This window comes from Triturus cristatus, unplaced genomic scaffold, assembly GCF_964204655.1.
Source record: "Triturus cristatus unplaced genomic scaffold, aTriCri1.1 SCAFFOLD_446, whole genome shotgun sequence".
NCBI lineage: Eukaryota > Metazoa > Chordata > Amphibia > Caudata > Salamandridae > Triturus > Triturus cristatus.
In genome coordinates this window covers 16,793-29,307 of record NW_028188059.1, presented here as the reverse complement: position 1 = coordinate 29,307, position 12,515 = coordinate 16,793, and the positions used below count along the sequence as shown (strand labels likewise).

Here is a 12,515-nt window from a genome sequence, read left to right as displayed (position 1 = left end):
CAAGCGCCCACCCACGGAAGCTAATATATAGCATCCCGTATGGTGAATTATTATGGGCAAAACGTAATTGTAGCTCACTCAGCCTGTTTGAAGAAGAAAAGGCTACTATGATCTGCCGCTTCAAAGAGAGAGGCTACAATACCCAAACCATCTCAGAGGCATGCAAACGGGTAGAATTGGTTACACGGACTGAGCTACTACATCCAAACAAATCTGAACCAACTTCTGAAACAATAAGATTTATCACCACCTATTCAGGTCAAGCCCAGAATGTTCGCCAAATATTAAAAAAGAACTGGCACGTGTTATTAACTGACAATAATCTTCTGAAACATCTAAGTAGTTGCCCCCAAATTACATTCCAGAAAAGTAAATCACTTCGGGATGAAATATGTTCTAATTATGTTACTAGTAAGGATGTAAAATTATGTACTAAGTGTCCTGGCTTTTGGTGCTGTAAAAAATGCAAAGCATGTAAAAATAGTTCTGATTGTAAGACACTTGCTCTTATCAAGAGTGACAGAGAATTTAAAATCAAGAAATATCTGACCTGTAATACTACATATTGCATTTATGCACTTATCTGTCCCTGTAACAAGATCTATATTGGGAGCACTATTCATTGTGCCAAGAAACGAGTGTTGGAACATGTCAGAGCTATTAGACACAACAATAGACAGTATCCGGTAGCCAGGCACTTCTTTGAATATCATTCTCAAAGGGAGGAACTATTGAAAATGGCAGTAATTGATGCAGTTCCCATTGGTGTAAGGGGAGGCAACAGACAGTTAACATTACGCCAATTGGAGTCAAGATATATCATTGACTTAGAGACTATGTCTCCTTTGGGACTGAACTCAAGTGAGGAACTGGTGGTACATTTACGGCAATAATTAAGTACTGAACATCAAGTTTCTCCTCTGTAACTGATAGCATTGTGATGTATATAGTATGATTTGAATAATGGGACTTTGATGAAAGCTGCATTTTTCTGCTTTTTAATATTTTTATACAACTCATGTTTTGTTATTATATAAATTATTTCTCTCTTTTGTACATTTTCAGATGAGGTATTTCAGATCAGGCTAATCATGTTGAAGCAAGTACAAGGGAACACAACGTTCTAATTGGGTTGCCAAGTACAATTTTGCCCACTTGGGCGTGATTTCAATGGAATCTTGCTGGTATTTTACTCATGCAATCATTTGTACTCATAACTTGGGTGTTTGCAGTAATAATAATGCTTTGATATTTTGTGATTTGCAAATCCTGGGGACAACTCAATTATTTTCAAGACGATAGTCGGTTGTGGATAATTTTAGCCCACTGGGGCTTTATTTTCTTGGTTCTCTCTACCTTACTTTATTATTATCATTTAAGTAAGGATGCCTCCATGATTAGGAACAATCTTATTATTATTGTTTTTCATTGAATCTTTAATGTTACAAGATGGCCACCATTGAAATGTACAAGTAAGAGCCTTAAAAGAGTGTGTCCTTTTACTTTGTTTATTACACGTTATGAAAATAAAAAAAGATGCTGTTTCTGCGTTAGCCACAGCGTGAGCAAGGCGAAAGCTGAAACGCGTTGCTGGTGCAGTCGGTATTATTCACTGCATTCCAAGGTGTCCTTGCGTTCTTTTGAAAACTTGAAGAACTGTGGAGTTTTATATTTCAGGGTACCGATACCCTGTGCGAGGACCGCCCTTTTTGACAGCCCCTATTTACTTATCGGGATTGGTATATATATATATATATATATATATATATATATATATATATAGTCTCAAAAAATAGTCCCAATTTGCGACTAGTATTTTTGTGCTCAGTGAAGAATTTTTACGAACCAACCTAAGTACTAATGGGTCAGTTCGTACAAATCCAGTTCGGAGTGGATCACAAAGCGACCTGTTTCATGAATATTTATGAGGTAGATAGCAAATTGTGACTCACTTCTATTGGTGGTTGGCGGTCATCACAGGGACGGTAGCCTGCTAGGGTCTGCAGACCACCATCTCTGTGATCGCCATTAATTAAAAGAAAAGCCCATTTTCGTTAAGGAAACGGTGCTGCATTAAAGAAAAAAAAATACTTTTTTAATGTTTGTTTAAGAGTACTATCAAACAAATGTTTTTCCATAAATTCACAAAGGTTAAAGGGTCCTAATAGAACCCGTCCCTTTTGCGAATGGGTTACCAGGCCAATTCGTGTGTCTTTTCAACATATTGAGATGGGATTAGGGTAGCAAAACAGTGATACATGACACACCATTTCAGTATTTAGATAGACGCCCACACGCACCACTTACAAATATTGAATCAGTATGTAGTTGCAATCACATTTAAGGAGTTGGTAGAAATGCTTTGGACATCTGGCCCATACTGTTGTCTGAGATGGGCAGAAATGAGCTCAGAAAGAAACTTAAAAAACATTTTTTTTTATAGAAACAAACATTCTTGATGCAGCAATGAAAATGGCAGACCCTAACGCGAGGGACGTGGCTGAGCCCAGAAATAGCAGGCCTCGAGAAGTCTACTCGCACACTTGCTATGGCGAGTCAGATTTCATCAGGGCGAGCTATTTTTAGGGTCTACTAGCCCGTTCTGGCGAGCTGACAAATACCAGGTGTTCTGTTCACTCACACACACAAAAAAAACTTTGACTCTCTCCAATGCACTACCCTGTCTCACTCTATACCTCTCTCAATACATACCCTCACTCTCTGACTCATCCCAAACCTCATTCTACTACTAATATAATCTCCAAAACAACCCTTTCTAGACTCTTCCCTCCTCGGCTTACCCCACACCTCAATTTGCTACTATGGAAATTGCTAATGTTGAGAGGGCCCCATCAGTTTTCATAAATCCCTCTCACCTTTATTCTAACGACTACGCAATGACGGAGGAGTTACCTAAGCTTCTCATCTCTCCCCCTCCCCCCCGTCTTCAGAATTTACGGAGCTCTTGTTAGGGGGGATTACTTCTGGGTTCCCGGTGGAGTCATGCCCTTTGAAGATCCTGAACATAGGAAGGGAAGCTATTGTCCCCCACCTTACCTTAGCACTTAATACAGCTATTCCAGAGGGGCAGTACTCCATCCCCTGGAAGACTTCAGTGGTTAAACCTTTTCTAAAAAACCTTCTCTGGATTCAGCTGAACTAAAGAATTAAATTGCCCCATCTCCCTGCTACCAGTTCCAGCCAAAATTTTGGAGACATATTTTAATTCCCACCTCAGTTCCTACTTAAGGGAGTACCAGCTGCTTGATAGCTCGCATCGCATCATGGCTTTAAAGGTGAACATAGTACGGGGAGACATTGTTAACCTCGGTATTTGACAACATTCGTCTTCAGGTTGATGCAGGACACGCCACGCTGTTGGTTCTCCTTGACCTGATCGCAGCCTTTGATACCCCATCTCCTTTGAGCATGGTGCAACGGCTCAAGGAGATAGGGACTGGGGGAATGGCCCTCAAGCCACTTACTTCCTTCCTCTGCGATCGTGCTCCGATTGTAAATTCTACTCAGCTCCTAATCATTTGGTATGTGGAGTCCCACAAGGCTCCTCTCTGAGCCCGACCCTTTTTAATATTTATGTCGCCCCACTGGCAAGGGTTGTAAGATCATTTGGATTGGAGGTACTGTCCTATGCTGACGACACGCAAATTATGGTGTCTATTTCACAGCATTAGGGAATCTGCTACGAATTTTAAAAATTGCATGCAGGCAGTCTCCTCTTGGATGGCTGAGAACTACCTTAAACTTAATAGGGAAAAAACAGAGGTCCTGATCTTTGGAAACCAACAGAACATCTGGTCTAGTGACTGGTGGCCAGATACGCTTGGTTGCTGTCCTCACCCTGTATCCTATGGTAAAAATCTAGGGGGTCATAGTGGACAACTCTCTCTCTGAGGGGGCAGATTAATAGAATGGATTCCACATGTTTTGGGATCATTAGGATTCTCAGGAAAATCTCCCATTTCCTCTCTTTTGCCTCCCGAAAGCAGGCGGTGATTGCCTTAGTGATGACCAAACTGGACTATTGTAATGCCCTCTATTTGGGCATTAAGAGCCTGGTTTGTCGTCTGCAGCTGGTGCAGAATGCAGCAGCAAGACTGGTGATGGATCTTCCAAAACATCACTCAGTCTCAGCCTCCCTGAGCAAGCTGCATTGGCTTCCTTTAAATCGAAGAATTCAGTTTAAATCACTATGTCTTACTCACAAGTCTTTTTATGGCCTAGGCCCGGATTCAATTGAAGGGCATTTCCGGAGCTATGTCCCTGCCAAGCAGCTTAGGTCAGCTAGTAAAAATCGGTTGGTAGTTCCAAGGTTTAAGAAGACTAGATGGGGAGGCAGGGCTTTTTCCATTGCCGCTGCTAAGCTATGGAACTCCCTTCCTGATGATCTCTCTGGACAACCGTTCACTCTCTTTTCCGCAAGGCTCTCAAGACCTGGCTCTTTACAGAGAAGTCAGTTTGAGCTCTTGTTTTCTCTCTGTATGACAGTCCCTCCTGCAGCACCTTGCCGCCTCTGGGCTAAGTTTGCGCTTTTGAAATCTAATATTCATTCATTCATTCATTCATTCAAACAACCCTTTCAAAATTCTTCCTTCATGTATCCCTCTTTCGGCCCCTCCCAAACCTCGATATACTACTATGATCTCCCTATTCCCTTCCTAGAGACTCTTCCCTCCATCTCTCCTTTAACTCATCCCAAACCTCATCTTACCGCGATGATCTCCCAACTAACTCTTCCTAGAGTCTTCCCTCTTCTATTCTTCCATTCTCGTATTTCCCTATACTAATCCATCACTAAACCATTTGGGTTCCGGAGTAGCATGCTACTCGCCGAAAGGCGCTTTGATGCCTCGTCAGGGGTTGTAAGCGCTATATATAAATACAATTACAAAGTGAATGCTCAATAAAGAAGCCTTTAAATCTTGTTTTTATCTTGTCACTGCTCTGCATTCAGAGACAGGGGTCAAAAGTCAGTTTGTCTTCTTACATTTACTTTTCTTTCTCCGACTGCAAAGTTAGAGGATTTTGTAAAGTGAACTCTTTTACAATCCTGCTGTGTTAAGTGTGTGAAAGGAAAGGTTGTAAGATGTCAGGCTCTTTTGTAACATAACATTTAAATAGCTAATAAGTGAACGGCACAAACAATTCAAAATATGTTTCAGTAGTTATGAAAGCACATTTTTGTAATTCAGTGTGGTGGAAAATAATATTTCTATAGGACGAAAACAAACTAGAACACATTACTTGGTGATGTGCAAATAATATTTTTGCTGAAACCCAATTTCCCAACATTGTTTATGCACTATATAGTTTTATTAGTAAAACCGCATGTTAGTGGCCATTTTAATGGGAAATGCGCTGTCTGTAAATGACAGTGCACTATCACATCAATCTTTAGTAATATAATTATTAAAAGGGAGTTTTTTAAACACGAACTGAGAAATAATCCTGACCCCGCAATGATGACAATCCGGGGTCATGTGTACCCTATATGTGTTGGCCAGATTTGTATTATACATTGAGCAAATGTTTAATCTATTAAATCGAAAAAGAGTTCTTTTTGTACAGCAGAAATGCTGAACTCGCATATTTGAAGGTGCTCTCAAATGTGATAATGATGAAAAAGGCAGCTCCGTAAATATTTGGCTAGGATCACACAATTGTAGACAGGTTTACAGGTCAAGTACATTACAGGTTAGTCGAGTAGATTATTCAAGTTAATACACCTGCAGGTCTAGTAACATTTTAATGATTTTTCGAGGCCTGAATAGGCAGGCACAAAGGACAGGCACATATCATCCACCTTTTCCACCAATGTTTTTATATTATTGCCATGTATGCCTGTTGTTTTCATTATTTTCCATCTGTTTTGTTAATAAATGTTGCTATGCATAATGTGTAAAGTGCTCCAATAACCTTGGGATCAAGTTCGCGCTATTTAAAACTAGAAAAAATAAAATAAATGCTGCTGCGAGTCAGGCGAATCCGTACTCCTGGTGAAGCACATGCTGCTCTCAGTAAAATCGTTGCAGACCTCAATGAGGCACATACTTCTCTCAATGAGATATTATAAATCCTAGTGGACATGCTACGATCAGCGAGGAACATGGACATGTTGTCCTAAGCGAGGGACATTTCTGAGCCTGGAGACGTGCAAAACTGACCGAAAGATTTTTTATTTATTGTATTTTTCTAGATTTATATAGCGTGAAATTGACCCGAGGGTATTGGAACGCTTTACAGAATAGCTTAGCAACCTTTAACAATACACAAGAAAAATAATAAAAACAATAGGCATACATGGTAATAATACACAAACCATGTTGGAACAGATGGGCAATATAGTTCAGAGGTAGCGATGGAAGGCTATTTCAGAAGTTCGGGAAGTGCACAGTTAATTTCAGATGTTCAGGCTCATTGAGGTTGATGGGGGAAGTGAATTAGGCAAGTCAGTATGCTGCTCTAAGTGAGGAGCATTAATGCCCCAAGTGAAAAACATTTTGCAGAGCTCATTAAGAAACACTCTGCTCCTGCTAAAAACCACTGCAGATTGCAGTGAGGGACGAGCTGCCTCCAAGTGTGGGACAATGCAGATCTCACTGAGAGTTATGATGCTTTCCGTAGAAAAACACTGCAGATCTCAGTGCAGGACATGCTGCTTTCTAGTGTCGGACAGTGCAGACCTTCATGAGGGCCATGATGATTCCTGGAGTTGGACAGTGCAGACCTCATTGAGAGAAATGCTGCTTGCTGTGGATGGCAGTGCAAACCTCATTGGCATACATGCTGCTTCCTGGTGTGGGACAGAGCAAACCTCATAGGCATACATGCTGCTTCCTGGTGTGGGACAGAGCAAACCTCATTGAGGGACATGATGCTCTCTGTTAAAACCACTGCAGACCTCAGTGAGGGACACACTCTTTCCTGGTGTGGGACAGTGCAGGTCTCAGTGAGGGACAGGCTGCTTCTTGGTGTGGGACAGTGCAGGCATCAGTGAGGGACAGGCTGCTTCCCGGTGTGGGGCAGTGCAGACCTCAGTGAGAGGCATGCTGCCTTCTGCTATGGGACAGTGCAGACCTCAGGGACAAGCTGCTTCCTGGTGTGGGACAGTGCAGGCCTCGGTGAGGGGCTGCTTCCTGGTGTGTGACAGTGCAGGCCTCAGTGAGGGACAGGCTGCTTTCTGCTGTGGGACAGTGCAGAACTCAGCGAGATGCATGCTGCCTCCTGCTGTGGGACAGAGCAGACTCACTGAGGGACAGAGCAGCCTCACTGAGGGACAGGCTGCCTCCTGGTGTGGGACAGTGCAAACCTCAATGAGGGACAGGCTGCTTCCTGGTGTGGGACAGAGCAAACCTCATTGAGGGACATGATGCTTTATGGTGCGGCTCGGAGCAGACCTCATTGAGAGACATGATGCTCTCTGTTAAAACCACTGCAGACCTCAGTGAGGGACACACTCTTTCCTGGTGTGGGATAGTGCAGGTCTCAGTGGGGGACAGGCTGCTTCTTGGTGTGGGACAGTGCAGGCATCAGTGAGGGACAGGCTGCTTCCCGGTGTGGGGCAGTGCAGACCTAAGTGAGGAACAGGCTTATTACTAAAGAGGGACAGTGCAGACCTCAGTGAGGGGCATGCTGCTTTCTGGTGTGGTACAGTGAAGGCTTCAGTGAAGGATGGGCTGCTTCCTGGTAAGGGACAGTGCAGACCTCAGTGCGGAACAGGCTTATTCCTAAAGTGGGACAGTGGAGACCTCAGTGAGGGGCATGCTGCTTCCTGGTGTGGGACAGTGCGGGCCTCAATGAGGGACAGGCTGCTTCCTGCTGTGGGACAGTGCAGACCTCAGTGAGAGGCAATCTGCTTCCTGCTGTGCGGCAGTGCAGACCCCAGTGAGAGGCATGCTGCCTCCTGCTGTGGGAAAGTGCAGGCCTCAGTGAGGGACAGGCTGCTTCCTGCTGTGGGACAGTGCAGACCTTAGTAAGAGGCATGCTGCCTCCTGCTGTGGGACAGTGCAGACCTCAGTGAGGGACAGGTTGATTCCTGGTGTGCGACAGTGCAAAACACAGTGAGGGACAGGCTTATTCCTAAAGTGGGACAGTGCAGACCTCAGTGAGGGGCATGCTGCTTCCTGGTGTGGGACAGAGCAGACCTCAGTGAGAGGCATGTTGCCTTCTGCTATGAAACAGTGCAGACCTCAGGGACAAGCTGCTTCCAGGTGTGGGACAGTGCAGGCCTCGGTGAGGGGCTGCTTCCTGGTGTGTGACAGTGCAGGCCTCAGTGAGGGACAGGCTGCTTTCTGCTGTGGGACAGTGCAGAACTCAGCGAGAGGCATGCTGCCTCCTGCTGTGGGACAGAGCAGACTCACTGAGGGACAGAGCAGCCTCACTGAGGGACAGAGCAGCCTCCTGGTGTGAGACAGTGCAAACCTCAATGAGGGGCAGGCTGCTTCCTGGAGAGAGATCGTGCAAACCTCAGTGAGGACCAGGCTGCCTCCTGCTGTGGGACAGAGCAGACCTCAGTGAGGGACAGGCAGCTTCCTGGTGTGAGACCGTGCAAACCTCAATGAGGGACAGGCTGCTTCCTGGTGTGAGACAGTTCAAACCTCAATGAGGGGCAGGCTGCTTCCTGGAGAGAGACCGTGCAAACCTCAGTGAGGACCAGGCTGCCTCCTGCTGTGGGACAGAGCAGACCTCAGTGAGGGACAGGCAGCTTCCTGGTGTGAGACCGTGCAAACCTCAATGAGGGACAGGCTGCTTCCTGGTGTGAGACAGTGCAAACCTCAATGAGGAACAGGCTGTCTCCTGCTGTGGGACAGAGCAGACCTCAATGAGGGACAGGCTGCTTCCTGGTGTGGGACAGTGCAAACCTCAATGAGGGACAGGCTGCTTCCTGGTGTGAGACCGTGCAAACCTCAGTTAGGAACAGGCTGCCTCCTGCTGTGGGACAGAGCAGACCTCAATGAGGGACAGGCTGCTTCCTGGTGTGGGACAGTGCAAACCTCAATGAGGGACAGGCTGCCTCCTGCTGTGGGACAGAGCAGACCTCGGTGAGGGACGGGGTACCTCTTGATGTGGGACAGAGCAGACCCACTAAGAGACCTACGGGCAAAAGTGACAGACTGGTAGTAATTCACCGAGGAAACATTGCAGACCAGTGACAGACACGGCACTCTCAGCAGGTGACACTGCAGACCCTCGAGGTGATGGACACTGCTGGGGACAAAGATGGGACAGCTTGCGGCACCAACAAGAGCCCCCAGCCCACTCTGAGGGGCGAGATGCACTTAGTGCTGGGGTGCTGCTGACCCCACTGTACAATCTGCTGACAGACCCCAGCACCCCGCCCTCCATGCACCAAACTACAGTCACCTGGTTCTACTTCTTCAGGACCTCGCGCTCCGGGGTTGTTTAGCCCCTCACTGCTCTTCGAACAGTCTCCAAGCAACGGCTGCCACGAGCAGGATATAGACATAGAAGTAGGACAGAGCGCGGTGATCCACCTTAGACTCAATGCATCCATGGAGACAGAGGAAGGACTAACATTACTGTAACCACGGACATTGAGGAAGGACAAATACAGCCCAGAGAGGTAAGAAGGATGCAGTACAGTGACCAACAAGATAGAAAACTTTCTTCTTTCAGTATAATTAAGGAAGTATAAATAAAGTGTTTCGTGATTTGTTTGATGAATGTTTGTTTCTGTAATTTTTATGTATTGTTTTGTGGTTCACATCATCAAAATTGCTTAGCTGGGGTCCCCGCTTCCAATAATGAGTCAGTGCGTATCCCTGGATTCCAGTAAAGATTAAATGGGGGTCCCCAGGTTCCAGTAATAATTCAAAATTTGCAAACATTCGTGACAAGAATTGTCAATTCTACAGCAGGAGCGGAGGCGAGGATTATGCATTACTTTCCTCACTTTCAATAAACAGCAAGTTAAAAGACACAATATAAAAAACAAAAGACCACAACTCCCATGAAGCTCGGGAGTAACCGTGGCAACCAGTAGTCCAATTATAGCAACGATGCAGTCCATAAACAGTAGCAGTCTCCGTAGTCCTTCCTCTTTCTTCACTGCTGGCCCGTCAGTTAAGTCCCTTCTCTCCTAACTGTGGTTTTGGGTCTTGGCTGGATGGGCTTTGTGTAATTTCTCTCATGGCTTGGTTGTTTCTGCTTTTTTCCCACTGGATATTGTAGCGGGTTATTCTCTCGCTGTGAGTCGCGCGGTAGGCTTCGGCCCGAGCGCGTTTATCCTTGATTCGGAGCGGGTCCACTAGGTGGCGCTATTTCGCGCTTCTAGCGCAACGCTGCGTCTGAGGCTCCGGTGAAGCGGCTTCTGCCTCGGTGTTTAGAGCGATCGCTCTCATTTAGATCCCTGCCCCTCGCCTGACACCGCTTTAGCGGTAAGACTGACGGGCGTAGCCCTATTGATTACTTTACTGGGCTGACTCCTCCGCGTGTGGTGTTAGTCACCAGGGGGGTGTCGGCTCCTGGGCACCGGCGAAGGGAGAGCCCCCCTTAACTTATTTGGGGCGTTTTGAATTGGTGTCCTCACCTCCTATTGTGATGAATGTCCAGAGGGAACATGAATATACCCCATCTTTGTCCTCTGAGGAGGACCGGCTGTCCCAGGTGCGCAGACCTGCAGAGGTGGACAGGCTCCTTTCTTCGGCCATCGCCTAGGTGCTTGCCCCTCTGCAGGAAAGCGTTGACCGTTTGTCCGCCCATGTGTTCAAGGGCACAGGTATTTTGGGGGACGGGGAAGCCGGGCCTAGCAGTGTGCCTATGGCTCTCCCGCGCAAGGCCCATAAGCGTGACGCGGGGCACCTTGAGGGCTTCAGCCGTCTGGCTGAATTCCTCATCCAGCAAGCATGGGCCCCGGCGACCATCAAACGGTACAGATCAGCTTGGAGGCGATGGGTACGTTGGTGTATGGCGAAACACCTGGATCCTGTGGGCTACAGCGTTTCGGATGTCATCAACTTCTTAACGGAGCTTTTTCAGGAAGGGCTCGCTTATTGTACCATTAACTCATTCAGATCTGCCATTTTGGCGGGCCATGTTCCCATTGATAACAATCCGGTGGGAGAACATCCCTGGGTGTGTAAACTCTTGAAGGGCATTAGGATTTCTCGGCCCCCTGAGCCTCGTTATGCAGGCCTCTGGGATGTCAATCTGGTTCTACGTTTACTGATGTCCTGGCAAGACAATCAGTATCTGTCTAGAAAGGAGATCTCAGCGAAATTGGCTATGTTGTTATGCCTTATTTCGTGCAAGAGGGCGTCAGATGTCAGAGCTTTGGATCTCACAGCACGGATTTTTACCCCGGAAGGGGTCACTTTTACCATCTCGAGGAGAACCAAGACGAGTACGAGGTCAGTAACTTATCCTGCTTTTCCAGATACCCCGAAATTGTGTGTGGTTAGATGCCTCAAGGCCTATGAGGATATGACCTTGGAGGTACGGCCTCCGGGTGAACGGCAACTTCTGATTGCCATTAAGAAACCGTTTAAGGCAGTGTCTTCCCCGACCATTGCCAGATGGGTCAGGTGGATTATGACTGAGGCTGGTATTGACACTACTGAGTTTGGCGCACACTCTACCAGGGGAGCAATGGCTTCTAAGGCCATTCAGGTAGGGGGTAGATTGGAGGACATTATGAATGCGGCGGATTGGTCTTCAGATTCAACTTTTAAAAAGTTCTACTTTAAACCAATCCATGAAGCGGCCGCTTTGGTGGTAAGGAGGCTTTGAACATGCATAATCCTCGCCTCCGCTCCTGCTGTAGAATGAGAAATTTCCTAGTTAGCACGAAGGAAAGTTTCAATTCTAATAAGGAGACGGAGGCGAGGAATATCCCCCCCCGGGCAAGTTTTCTCTTATGCCTTCCCACCCTTGGTATTTTCTGGTAATGGCTCTAAGAGCAGAGTGTTTCAGAGTTTCGTATCAGGGAAGTAACCTTTTGAGACTTCTATTGTCAATGATTCTTGCTGATGTTCAGTACTTTGTATGCATATGATTTTCAAGGTTTGATGTTATATCATGCTGTGGCATTCTCGTAATATATCTATTTCTGATTGTTTTGACAAGATTTTGCAATTGTATTGATATCATGCGTAGCATGTTGACTTTGTTAAATGTTATGGTTTTGTAGCAGCCTTCAAAATCTTGTACATATCATTCTAGGTTCCGACTCCAAGACGGAATAGGACCCACAGGGCTTAACTTCCTGCAGCAGAGAAAGAGGAAGGACTACGGAGACTGCTACTGTTTATGGACTGCATCGTTGCTATGATTGGACTACTGGTTGCCACGGTTACTCCCGAGCTTCATGGGAGTTGTGGTCTTTTGTTTTTTATATTGTGTCTTTTAACTTGCTGTTTATTAAAAGTGAGGAAAGTAATGCATAATCCTCGCCTCCGTCTCCTTATTAGAATTGAAACTTTCCTTCGTGCTAACTAGGAAATTTCTCATTCTATTAAGGACACGGAGGCGAAGATTGT

The 12,515-nt window shown here is 46.0% G+C and overlaps 1 protein-coding gene across 4 annotated transcripts in view; it reads right to left on the bottom strand.

The window, feature by feature from the left end:
* LOC146769601 (coiled-coil alpha-helical rod protein 1-like) overlaps positions 1-9,513 on the bottom strand; it is a 184,613-nt gene extending 175,100 nt beyond the window's left edge. For all 4 annotated transcript variants that reach the window (XM_085640485.1, XM_085640487.1, XM_085640488.1 and 1 more), the window contains exon 1: positions 9,382-9,513. The gene's annotated coding sequence lies outside the window, so the exon portion shown is untranslated. The remainder of the gene's footprint in view (positions 1-9,381) is intronic.
* Positions 9,514-12,515: the final 3,002 nt, after the last annotated feature.